This window comes from Contarinia nasturtii, unplaced genomic scaffold (assembly GCF_009176525.2).
Source record: "Contarinia nasturtii isolate CC-2019 unplaced genomic scaffold, AAFC_CNas_1.1 Cnas_scaffold_857, whole genome shotgun sequence".
In the NCBI taxonomy this organism is placed as follows: Eukaryota; Metazoa; Arthropoda; class Insecta; order Diptera; family Cecidomyiidae; genus Contarinia; species Contarinia nasturtii.
Genome location: NW_022198204.1, coordinates 27002 through 27261, shown reverse-complemented (window position 1 = coordinate 27261; position 260 = coordinate 27002).

Below are 260 nucleotides of genomic sequence, written 5' to 3'. Positions count from 1 at the left end.
GAGCCATTGCACATGGTAGAGCCATTGCACATAGTAGAGCCATTGCAAATAGTTGAGCCATTGCACATAGTTGAGCCATTGCACATAACTGAGCCATTGAACATAGTATATTAAGAGTTGATTATATACAAGAAATATACACATGCGTACGACAAAAAATATACATGTAGTATACGATACACAACAGGAATGAATATAATGTTGATGACCCTTTGTTGTATCGGAATAATGAATAAAAAATAAGCAAACACTGTGGAGTT